The sequence below is a fragment of the Lactuca virosa genome, chromosome 4 (assembly GCF_052849685.1).
Source record: "Lactuca virosa cultivar CGN04683 chromosome 4, Lactuca_virosa_CGN04683_v6, whole genome shotgun sequence".
Classification (NCBI taxonomy): domain Eukaryota; kingdom Viridiplantae; phylum Streptophyta; class Magnoliopsida; order Asterales; family Asteraceae; genus Lactuca; species Lactuca virosa.
The window spans coordinates 256,094,707-256,107,261 of record NC_136429.1 but is presented as its reverse complement, the minus strand read 5'-3'; the positions used below and the strand labels follow the sequence as shown (position 1 = coordinate 256,107,261).

General features: G+C 39.2%; 1 non-coding gene across 1 annotated transcript; it reads left to right on the top strand.

The window, feature by feature from the left end:
* The first annotated feature begins 2,608 nt into the window (after positions 1-2,608).
* On the top strand, positions 2,609-2,715 carry LOC145110378 (small nucleolar RNA R71). The gene has a single exon (XR_013709758.1). It is a non-coding gene; the product is annotated as a small nucleolar RNA R71 (small nucleolar RNA).
* The last annotated feature ends 9,840 nt before the right edge of the window (positions 2,716-12,555 follow it).

Sequence of the window (12,555 nt, the reverse complement as noted above, 5' to 3'; positions counted from 1 at the left end):
CAATTTATGAGAAAAATGGAGGAAAATCGTTGTGGGGCTTGCTTCCGTTCGTGCGACAGTGAATAAACAAATAGGAAGGTGGGTCAAAGTGTTTATGTAACTGGTCCCCCACCCCCACCCCGTGACTTTTAGAGGTCACGACGTGAAAGGCAATTTCACGACGTGACTGGCTATTTGGGCTTACATTTTTCCGGGTCCATTATACTAACACTCATTGGGCTTCAGCAACTAGACTAAACGATGTCAATTCGCGTAATTCATTATAGCCCACGTTGTGAAGCTAATGTCCACGACGTGAACTTAGTCTGAACCCAAAAATTAATTTAGTTAATTACATTTGTTTATTTTAATTGTTTACCACTTAACTCTAAATTACCCCACATCTAATTTTTACCGTTCAAAAGTTTTTAGATAACGGATTGATCACTTTCCTAAACTAAAAATGCAAAAACTAAAAGAAAATTCAAACCGAGTTCGGCTTGCCTCCCGAGAAGCGCTTCTTTTTTTATGGAGTCGTGAGCTGGACTCTGTGCCTCCTACGTTGAGCTGTCAGAGGAGTCCACCACCTGCACCTTCTGTTCTTTCCATCGCCTCTTGTACCCTTGAACTCGTCTAATGTACGCCTTCTTTGAATTATTTTTTTAGCTTTTACTTCATCTACACCGAGCTTGCGTTTGATCCCTTTAGTCTCTAATTTTTCATTACTCTTATTAAGCTCCATAGGAATCTTTTCTTCCTTCACCACTGGACTCGTCTCCTTGGAAGTAGCCTCATCTTCATCATCACCACTCAATACTTCATCGCTGTCCTTACTGACCCAAGAAGTTGGATTTGTGTAAGCAACGACTTCAACCAAAAACGGGACGGATGCTCTCGGTTTTGTTCTTTTGACTTGGTGAATCGTCTTGATTTCTTCCTCTACAAGCTTTTCCAATTCTTCAAGGTCATTATCTTCATCCATATTGAACACTTCACCTTGAACATTTTCTCCTTGAAATCCATCTTGTACTCCAAAAGTTTCCTCATCATCACCAACCCTCAAAGTAAGTTTAGATTCACGAACATCAACTAATGCTCGGGCAGTATTAAGCAAAGGGCGACCAAGAATAATTGGGACATTAACATCCTCCTTCATATCCATAATCACAAAGTCAACTGGGAAAACAAATTTCCCAATTTTAACAAGGATGTCTTCTACAATTCCACTCGGGTGCGTCACCGAACAATTGGCCATGTGGATGCTCATCTTTGTAGCCTTCATTTTATGAATATTCAGCTTTTTATAGAATGAATACGGCATCAAATTTATGCTGGCCCCAGAATCGGCTAAAGCATAAGTCTTCAAGTTGTTTCCAAACTCACATGGAAGAGTGAGGTGTCCAGGATCTCCCATCTTCTTAGGTATCTCTCCCAATACAACTCTTGAACTTTGTTCACTAAGAATTACTTTAGAGTTCTTCTTTAATTTTTGACGACTGTCTATAAGATCTTTTAGGAACTTCGTGTATTCTGGAATATTTGAAATTGAATCGATAAAAGGTGTATTAATAGGAATTCCCTTTATTTGTTGAATAAACTCCAGATGTTCCCTTTCCAGTGGACTGAGATTTGCTCGAGACGGAAATGGAAAAGGCGGTCGGTAAGCCGGAACGGATTCTGAATTTTTCTGTTCAGATCGAGCCCATGTCGTGATAATAGCGGGCTCACGACGTGAGTCTGGTGTTTCAGCAACAATTTCGTTTTCGAGCTTCGACTTCTTCGGTTTTGGTCCGGATGGCTTTGGCTCCTCCTCTAATGCTTCTAAGAACTCAGAGATGGCCTCTTCTTCAGTATCAATCATCATAACATGGGAATTAGTCTTCTTTTCGGGATATTGGGGAGATAATCTCTCATTCACCAAAGTAGTAAGTTGACCAAGTTGAGCTTCAAGGTTGTGGATGGAGGCATGTTGATTCCTTAATGATGTTTGCTAACTTTTCATCATAGTTTGATGCTCCTTTATCATTATTCTTTGATCCTTCAATGCTGCATCCGTATCATCATGTATTTTCTCTGAAGCTTCCATGAAACGAAGTAACATGGTCTCCAGATCAGCTTTCTTCTCAGCTGGTGGTTGCTCCTTTTGGTAGAAGCCCCGGCCAGTCTGTCTGTATTTTTCCTCCTTCTTTTTCTTGTACTCATCGTATGGCAGCCACTCTCTCTTTGGTTTTCTCCAATCCTCATCATATTTATCTCCACTCGAGTAGCAAACTTGAGCCTTAATATACCCGTTATCATCTAAGCTGCAATCCTTGGTCAAGTGTGGACCATTACACCTTTCACATCCAACTCTTATTGCATGAATTGATTGGTCCATTTGGGTCAATCTTCGGTCCATAGTATTCAACATTGCCATCATAGCAGCCATCTCTTCAGAATGTGCACCTCACTGCCTTTTGCTCCATCTTGTCTTGGGTTGTGGTACTCACGAGCGTGTTTTGCGAATTCTTCAACTAACTCCTTGACCTCCCTTGGATTTTTCTTTGTCAGTGGTCCTTGAGAATCAAGGAGTTGCCTTGTCATAACATTGACCCCATCATAGAAAATAGACATCTCTTGTTGAACATTAAGATCATGTTGAGGACAATTCCTTAACAATCCTTTGTAACGCTCCCATGCCTCGTATAATGACTGCCCCGGTTGTTGCTTAAAGTTGGCTATTGCCTTCTTGAGTTGAGCTATATTGGATGGTGGGAAAAATTGGTCTAGAAACTGCTCATGCATTTGAGCCCAAGTAGTGATTGTATCAGGTGTGAGTGCTTTCAACCAGTCTTTTGCAGCTCCCTTGAAAGTAACTGGTAGCATCCTCATCAAGACAATATCTCTATTAATATTCGGGACATTGAAATAGTCAGCAATGTCGTTGACCTCATCTAGATGTTAGAAAGCATCCTCATGATCCTTTCCATAAAACAGAATATCCTTTAGTGCATTAAGGATGTGTCCCTTCAACTCGAATGTGGCAGTGGCAGGAATCGCGGGTTGTACTAATCCCGGACCAACATCTTCTCGAATACGCTTCTTGTAAGCTCCCATTGACATTTCTTCAATGTTCGCCATTTCGTTGCTTGGCCCGTCTTCGGGTTCGCTCGTATATAGTCCAAACTCGTTCTCGGACTCGTATTCAGATTCATTTGGGATAGGTATTTGATCTAAGCTTTCAATCTTGCTCTTGTCCCTTGAAGATGAACTCGATTTTCCAGTTTTCTTCCCCGACTTCTTTGAGAACACTGACTTGAACTCTTGTAAAGTTGTCTTCTTTGGTGTTTGATCGTATTTCACGTTCTTATCCTTCTTTTTGTGAAGGGCTAACTCTGGATCTTCAAGTGGTGGTACCAAAAATGTGTTGGAGCCTCTGGTCATGAACTCCTGCAAAATAAAAAAAAACGTAAAACTGAACAAAAACTAATAGAAAAGAAAAAAAACGAAGAAAAACGAAAATCTACTGAATTCACGTCGTGAGCTTAAGGCTCACGTCGTGAATCTGGTACTGAACAAAAACCTAAGCTGAAAATGTAACTTTTTGCAGGTTTTACCCCACAAAAAGGATCGATCAATCTAAAGCAAATAAATAAACAATCAAATAAGCCGTTCCCCGGCAACGGCGCCAAAAACTAGATGCCTGCAAATAGCTACACCTAATTTTATATTTATAACCTAACTACCTTAACTAACTAAATTGCACCTAGGCAGTGTACCTAGTCAAATTATAGAATAGTCAGGTAAGTCAGGTGTCGATCACAGGGAACGGTTTTGACTAATTAATTTATCTACTACTAAATTAACCTAATTATTAATAAAGGAAAGGGTTTTACCTAATTTTGCAAGTTTAGATGAACTTAATTCTTAATACAAAATTCAATCAATTACTAAACACTTCTGTTAGTTCGAATCCACTTTCACTCAATGGGTTATAAATTACTATGACAATTACTGTTGGTTACCAATTAAGACAATATTAGCAATTTAGTTCTAAATCTACTAACATTAATCAATTCATGTAAATCTATGTATGGTCACACAATAGCTAACACAGAATCGATTATTAAATGAAATTGGAGCTATGTAAGATTGATTTGATAAACACACATTATGGTCATAATCATGAGTTCTCTAGCACATCTTAATTTTAATAATTCAATTGCTTAACTAAGATTGGTTTGATCTTAGCTCTAATAAACTAGTGTTCACTGAATTATTAGGTATTCAAATTCATGTAACTTCATATTCACTAACTACACATAATAAGAATTTAAAGCAATCAATTATCAAACAAACATGCGAGGTACAATCAATCCAACACAAGTCTTAACAAACTAGTAAATCAAAGCTAAAGTAAATACACCATGAGTTCCAGCGTCATCTAGCTAACAGAAGCAGCTAGATTTAGCTGGACATCCTAGCAACTAAGCAAACAAAATCCATAATCAAAAACATGTTTAAATGTACCAAACTATGAATCAAATTATGAACTCCTTCTCCCTTGGTGTTGAAAGCCAATTCCAAGCTTTTTCTTCTTCTGAAAATCGTCTCCAGGAACCCTCCAAGGCAGCCAAAAAGCTTCTTCAATCGTAATGATCTCAGATTTTTATAATAATCTCGAAATTTGAGTTTCACGTCGTGAAAGACATCTTCACGTCATGACTTCGGAGAAATCCTTATCGGGCAAGGATTTTACTTCGCGAATACTTATCTTCCAGAATACTCATGCCACGTCGTGGCCTTCTAGCTCACGTCGTGATTTGAGCTAAATTCGTGGGTTTCTTCAACTTTTGTACTCCAAGTCTCCAAAGTTCCATGTTTTGTCATTTTTGGTCCCTTTCTTTGAAAATGCTTCAATTTGACTGCAAAATATAATTTAAGCTTATAAGTATCAATATTCTATGCAAATAACCAAATTATTAGTAAAAATGTAAATAAATATTGCCTAAAAATATGTATAAATATGGCAATATCAATATATATATATATATATATATATATATATATATATATATATATATATATATTATAATTATATTTTTGATCTCATAATTATAAGATATAAATCGTCATATATATACCCTAATTATGGTTATTTTAATAGGACATTTGGGCAGCGTAACAACTAAGTATAGTGCATATCCTAAATCTTGTCTAGCATAAATCCTAGGTATTTAGGTTTCCTACAGATTTACAATGGTCCATAAGATGACCCGGCCTTGAAAACTTACAATGGTCCATAAGATGATCACAAATGTGGATATGAGTTTCTTGATGGATCCTTGCACTAGAAATCTTCTTCTTCTTCCATCAAACGTCACAAAGTCACTATAAACAAGCTCAAATGCTTGAAAGGAGGCTTGGGTTGATCTTATGCACTTAGAGGAGTGATGGAGGCTGAGGGGGGGGGGGACAAACCCTAGCCGTCAGATCCCTTAAAAAGGGTCTTAAGCCCGAAAAATTAGGGTTTGAGCTTGGGATGTCGCCACATCATGGACAATACATGCCCACGTCGTGGCCATTTAAAATGATCGCGGACCAAAAGGCCTTTCCACATCATGGTGATCCTCCCCACCATCTCATGGCCACCAAAATACTACAAGGTTTGACCATCAAAATTCATACCTAAAAATCGAGTGTTACAACTCTCCCCTACTTGAATCATACTTCATCCTTGAAGTCTGCTGCTACAAATAACTCAAGGTATTTCTCTCTCATCTCCTCCTCGGGTACCCAAGTCCATTCAGAATGCTTCCGGTGCTACCATTACACCTTAACCAAACCCACCACCTTGTTGCGTAAGGTGTTCGTCTTTCTATCAATAATAGCAATTTGTGGATCGTTATAATTCAGGTGCTCATCAACCTAAATGTCATCCAAGGGTACCACAGTGGAATCATCAGCTAAACAGTTCCACAACTAGGAAACATGAAGGTGTTGTGGATCTAACTAAGATCCACAGAAAGATCCAACCGATAAGCAACCTTGCCCACCTGGACAATAACCCTAAAAGGATCGATGTATTTGGGGCCCAAATTTCCTTATTTCTAGAACCGAATGAAACCTTTCCATGGTGAAACCTTCAGAAGAACGAAATCCCCAACATAAAATTTGAGATCGGAATGATGCCAGTCATCATAACTCTTCTGTCCGCTCCACGCGTCCTGCAGTCTACCTCAGTGCTCCCCATCACTGGCTGACCAAACTCACCCCAACAAATTTTGGTCCTACATTTCCTCCCATATAGAAATTTAAAGGGAGGATTACCAATGCTGACGTGATAGCTGTTGTTGTAGGAGTACTCAAGTAAAAGAAGGCAGGTATCCCAGCACCCACCAAATCCAAAACAAACGCCCTAAGCATATCATCTAGAGTCTGAATGGTCTGATCGCTCTGACCATTAGTCTGTGGGTGGTAAGAAATACTAAAAAACATTAGAATACCCAAATCATCATGAAACTTCATCCACAACCTAGATGTAAAATGGACATCACGACCGGAAACAACAGAAGCTGGAAATCCATGTCGTGCAACCACCTCCTGAATGTAGATCTCTGCTAACTTCTCGACGAATGAAATCTCCAGAATCGGGATGAAGTGGGCGCTCTTGGTCAACCTATCGACAATAAACCAAATCGAATCAACCCCATACACCGTTCTTGGCAACTTCATGATGAAATCCATAGTGATCTCCTCCCATTTCCACATGGGGATGTCCAATGACTGCGTTTTTGCATGGGTCTCTAATGTTCAGCCTTGACTTTCTGGCAAGTCAATCCCCGCTCCATATACCAAGCTATCTCCCTCTTCATACTGGCTACATGTAGCTAAGTCTCAGATCCCTATACATCTTCATAGCGCCTGGATGGATCGAAAACTTGGACTTGTGTGCTTCTTCCAACAATGTCTTCCGAACCCCGCCAGAAATACGAACCGACACTCTGTCGCATTGAGTCAAAAAACCCCAACTATCTGTGTCAAAAGTAGAAATCTGACCCATGTTCTTCTCTTTTTCTTTCGATTCTCTTCCTTCAACCCCTCAACCTATGACTCTTGGATCAAATTCAACATTGGTGAAGTGATAGTCATCCTCATGTATAGGTTTCTGATAAGACTATTGGTCGCCTTGTGTGACATCCCCTAATTTCTCGGCCAGAAAAGACCGATTTCGTTTATGCTTTTTAAAATAAAATCAGAGTAATCCTTTTAAAAGGGTGTTGCGGAATTTGCTCCCATAAAAACATGATAATTATATTATCAAATCATTTCTGAAGAAATGTATTTTATTCACTTAAACCATTGCGATGTCATCGTCAATACAGAAACATAAGCATAAACAGAACTTACACTCACTTACACCAGTGATCTACGTCTCTTTTAATCTCTCAGTGTAAAGTAACTTCGTATCGATACCTGTGATACAAACAAACTTTGTGGGTCAGGCTTGGGAGCCTGGTGAGCATATAGGGTTTTCAACCCACAATAAATAATTTATTATGCTTAAACATCAAACAATCAACCCAACTACCCAATCCCCATTATCTTATTTATTTCTTAAGGATTTACCCTAAGAATCAAATCTCACTCATTCCTAAGGATTCATCCTAAGGAATAGGCATGAAGTCCATCGCTGCCCAAGGTTCATACAACAGGCACTACGTCACATAGTCGCCGGGGTTTATACAATAGGCACTACGTCTCATAGTCGCTAAGGTTTATACAATAGGCACTACGTCTCATAGTCGCCAGGGTTTATACAATAAGCACTACGTCTCATAGTCGCCAGGGTTTATACAATAGGCACGAAGTCACATCGTCGCCGGGATTTATCTAATAGGCACGAAGTCACATCGTCGCCAGGGTTTATCTAATAGGCACGAAGTCACATCGTCACCAGGGTTTATCTAATAGGCACGAAGTCACATCGTCTCCAGGGTTTTTCTAATTGGCACGAAGTCACATCGTCGCCAGGGTTTATCTAATAGGCACTACGTCTCATAGTTGCCAGGGTTTATACAACATGCACTAAGTCCATAGCTGCCAACGTACAAAATACATAGCTACCAACGTACATCTATATTGTACTAAATTCATAGCTACCAACGTACATCTATACTGTACTTTTAACCCTCATACTTTATCTACCCATGTTTTACCCAACATATTTGAAGATAAAATATATATACATTTTAAATCATTTTAAACATGTATAAAACATTCATTCAACATCCATCTCAAAAAAAACAAACAACGTATATACACATATCACGTATTTTATATAAAATACTTCATATCTATGTGTAAGATGAAAGTGACTATACACTCACCTGATTTAATGAAAATCGGGCAGCAATTCGTTTCCTAAATCGATCGTTTCTAATAAAACCGAGAGTTTTATTGAGAAAACGGGCTCTGCGAAAGGTCGGGCTTCAAAACCGAAAAGATAAATTTTTCGGACTTCTCGGGAATCTCAGGGCGTGTTTCGGGCTTTGGAATAAGTACCGGGGCTTCGGGGGATGTCGGGATAGTAAAAATATGGAAAAAGGGGTAAAAAATGGCAAAATCCCATTTTTTACCCGGGAGGGTTCGCAAGGCTCCTATTTATAGGAGTGAGATCCGAAGGTCGGCCGAGAAGAGGTGAGTCAGCGAGGCACGTGGAAGCCGCGGAAGAAGGACACGTATGCGAGGGTTCGGACACGCGGCAGGCTGCGAGGCCTCGGTTCGGACAGATGGCGAGACAGGCTTCGACTTGGATAGCTGGAGGCCTCTTAGTGGACCGGACTTCGGTCCAATGGGCAAGAAGGGTGACGACTTCGGACCAATTAGCGGTTGCCACGTGAAGCTGCAGTCCAATCAGAAGATGCCACGTGGAGGCTGCATGCGAAGGGTGACGTGGCCGAAGCCACCTATGCGAAATTTCTCGGTTTTCGCGCCAAAAACTTCTAAAATCCATAACTTTCGCATACGTGCTCCGTTTTTGACGTTCTTTATATGCACGCGTAGGTAAAATTACGCTCTACAACGTTCGTTTAGACTTCATCAGCTAATTTTGATTTTAATTTTTATATTATTATTTTTAACAGACCGGGACTGGAAATCCGTTAAAAATTCATAACTTCTTCATCCGACGTCCGTTTTCATCAGACTTGTTACCGTTGTACTACAAATGACGAGACCTTCGATTCTCGTTTAGGTCGTGTCGGATAAAAATCACTCGATGTAAAATTCGAGTTTTTAGCTGTCTACTGCTAAACTGAAACTTCGAAAAATCATAACTTCCTCATACGAAGTCAGATTTGGGTGTTCTTTTTATCGAACTTCTCGGTTTAACGAATACTACGAGTTTTGTTTAGATCACTAAGGCTAAAAAGTAGTTTATCAAAAACTCACTTTTTACGACATTCAGCACCGTGCCGGTTTGTCGCGAAACTTCGACAAGTCATAACTTCTTCGTATTAACTCGGATTTCGGCATTCTTTATATATCCAAAAACCTTGAGACATATACTACAACTTGGTTAAGATTAATCCTTATAAATAATCTTCCATCAAAAAGTCATTTTTGATGCTTATCGTCTCTAAATTGACTAGCCCGGATCTACGGGCGTTACAATTATCTCCCCCTTAGGATGATTACGTCCCGGAATCATCAAAGAAAATAGGACTTGTATAATGATTTCATACATTATCTTTCCATCCTAAGTAATAACCATGATGCTCAATCTTACACCTGTTCTTCGTACTAGGTTGGACTTTCAATCGTAACCTACAAGTTACAAAATAAATCCTTACTGAGGACTCCTTCTTCTTCTTAGGATAAGTACTTCCCCTTATTTATTGTAAAAGATCGACGGGTCATGTTCTAATGACCTTCATCGGATGATGCAACGTCTAGATTCAAGTCTCTTTGAATCAAATTCCAGAGTGGAATATACCTTCGTTCGTATCTTAATGTGATATAATCACATTTTAGCATATAGCATTTCCAGCTACAAGCTTTATTAACAACGAGCGCGATGCTCTCGATCGCATTAATTTCAACCTTCTGACTTTAATCAGATGCTACATCGAACTTGGTCCTCCGAACCATGTAACAAACTCATCGTAGTCGGACTCAATTTGATATGACCACTAGGGTCGGAATAACAACTAACTTACTAGTCATTACCGAAACAAGGGTAATGACATATCCGAATAAAACGGAATCAATCACTAGTTTCTTGGTATCCTTGTGACTTTCCCTGATCCAAGCGTGAGTCCTGTGCTTCCAGTAGTATAGATCTTTAGTACTATTCACACCTACTCATACTCGTCCCAAGTACTGTCTCGCAGTCCCCGAGTCCTAAAATCACAAAACAATTTAACACATATGAATGTGTCCAATTAATCATAGAATTTTCCTAGACTCTACTAGGACTTCTTCCACGTGTATCTTCAATCATCAATTCTACTTCAACTTGGTTGGTGATGAAAATTCCAGACGATGGGACAACTTCAAGAATTACACCAACCATTCATCATCCTGCCAATCGGAGGTGTACTTCAGACGTACCGTACCCCTCTAAACGTTCCGTTATTTTATTAGACATATTCTAAAGGCAAGATACCACTCTTATGATATCTTCTGATAGGTATCATTCACTATCATAAGCTTTTCATTTCCTCCATCTACTCAATTCTCTACGAGTCTTCACCATAATGTTTTGTACACCCAAGCAAACGTTCGGTGTACCGGGCAAGAATTTAAGATAAGAAAGCTTTATTTACGATAGACGTATAAATCTCCTTATCACTCCGAAACGTTTACATGCTAGTTCTAATATCGTAGTCGTAGGCTTAGAATCCTACACACATAAGGTTTCCAGATCCGGTCGGCAACAGACCATAGATCCGAACAAATAATGGTATATATGGCAAACATATAGTATTTAGCACATAAAAACATTTTAGGCATCCTTCCTAAAATAAACTTGTGCTCGTGTCTAAAATATAGCAGACACTCATCTCACAATCATCGCTTAGCATTCTAAGTTTAAATCTAGAAATCCTACAAATTCCTAGTTCGCTTAAACTAATGCTCTGATACCAACTGTGACATCCCCTAATTTCTCGGCCAGAAAAGACCGATTTCGTTTATGCTTTTTAATATAAAATCAGAGTAATCCTTTTAAAAGGGTGTTGCTGAATTTTCTCCCATAAAAACATGATAATTATATTATCAAATCATTTCTGAAGAAATGTATTTAATTCACTTAAACCATTGGGATGTCATCGTCAATACAGAAACATAAGAATAAACAGAACTTACACTAGTGATCTACATCTCTTTTAATCTCTCAGTGTAAAGTAACTTCGTATTGATACCTGTGATACAAACAAACTGAGTGGGTCCGGCTTGGGAGCCTGGTGAGCATATAGAGTTTTCAACCCACAATAAATAATTTATTATGCTTAACCATCAAACAATCAACCCAATTACCCAATCCCCATTATCTTATTTATTTCTTAAGGATTTACCCTAAGAATCAAATCTCACTCATTCCTAAGGATTCATCCTAAGGAATAGGCACGAAGTCCATCGCTGCCCAAGGTTCATACAACAGGCACTACGTCACATAGTCGCCGAGGTTTATACAATAGGCACTACGTGTCATAGTCGCTAAGGTTTATACAATAGGCACTACGTCTCATAGTCGCCAGGGTTTATACAATAGGCACTACGTCTCATAGTCGCCAGGGTTTATACAATAGGCACTACGTCTCATAGTTGCTAAGGTTTATACAATAGGCACTACGTCTCATAGTCGCCAGGGTTTATACAATAGGCACGAAGTCACATCGTCGCCATGGTTTATCTAATAGGCACTAATAGGCACGAAGTCACATCGTCGCCAGGGTTTATCTAATAGGCACGAAGTCACATCGTCGCCAGGGTTTATCTAATAGGCACGAAGTCACATCGTCGCCAGGGTTTATCTAATAGGCACGAAGTCACATCGTCGCCAGGGTTTATCTAATAGGCACTACGTCTCATAGTCGCCAGGGTTTATACAACATGCACTAAGTCCATAGCTGCCAACGTACTAAATACATAGCTACCAACGTACATCTATACTGTACTAAATTATAGCTACCAACGTACATCTATACTGTACTTTTATCCCTCATACTTTATCTACCCATGCTTTACCCAACATATTTGAAGATAAAATATATATACATTTTAAATCATTTTAAACATGTATAAAACATTCATTCAACATCCATCTCAAAAAAAAAAACAAACAACATATATACACATATCACGTATTTTATATAAAATACTTCATATCTATGTGTAAGATGAAAGTGACTATACACTCACCTGATTTAATGAAAATCGGGCAGCAATTCGTTTCCTAAAACGATCGTTTCTGATAAAACCGGGAGTTTTATTGAGAAACCGGGCTCTGCGAAAGGTCGGGCTTCAAAACCGAAAAGATAAATTTTTCGGACTTCTCGGGAATCTCAGGGCGTGTTTCGAGCTTTGGAATAA